Source organism: Sinocyclocheilus anshuiensis, unplaced genomic scaffold, assembly GCF_001515605.1.
Source record: "Sinocyclocheilus anshuiensis isolate Anshui unplaced genomic scaffold, SAMN03320099.WGS_v1.1 scaffold557, whole genome shotgun sequence".
NCBI lineage: Eukaryota > Metazoa > Chordata > Actinopteri > Cypriniformes > Cyprinidae > Sinocyclocheilus > Sinocyclocheilus anshuiensis.
In genome coordinates this window covers 295,179-295,547 of record NW_015540883.1, presented here as the reverse complement: position 1 = coordinate 295,547, position 369 = coordinate 295,179, and positions in this window count along the sequence as shown.

The window sequence follows — 369 nt, the reverse complement described above, 5'->3', positions numbered from 1 at the left end:
CTCGCACACACACACACACACACACACCACTCACTCTCACACACACACATCACTCGCACACACACACACACACCACTCACTCTCACACACACACATCACTCGCGCACACATCACACACACACACACACACACACACACACACACACACGCACAGGTTTCCATTTTTTGTGGGGACTCTCCATAGGCGTAATGGCTTTTATACTGTACAAACCATATTTTCTATCGCCCTACACCAACCCTACACCTAACCCTACCCCTCACAGGAAACATTCTGCTATTTCAGATTTTCAATACACTCTATTCTGTGTGATTTATAAGCTTGTTTCCTCATGGGGACCTAAAAAATGTCCCCACAAGGTCAACATTTAT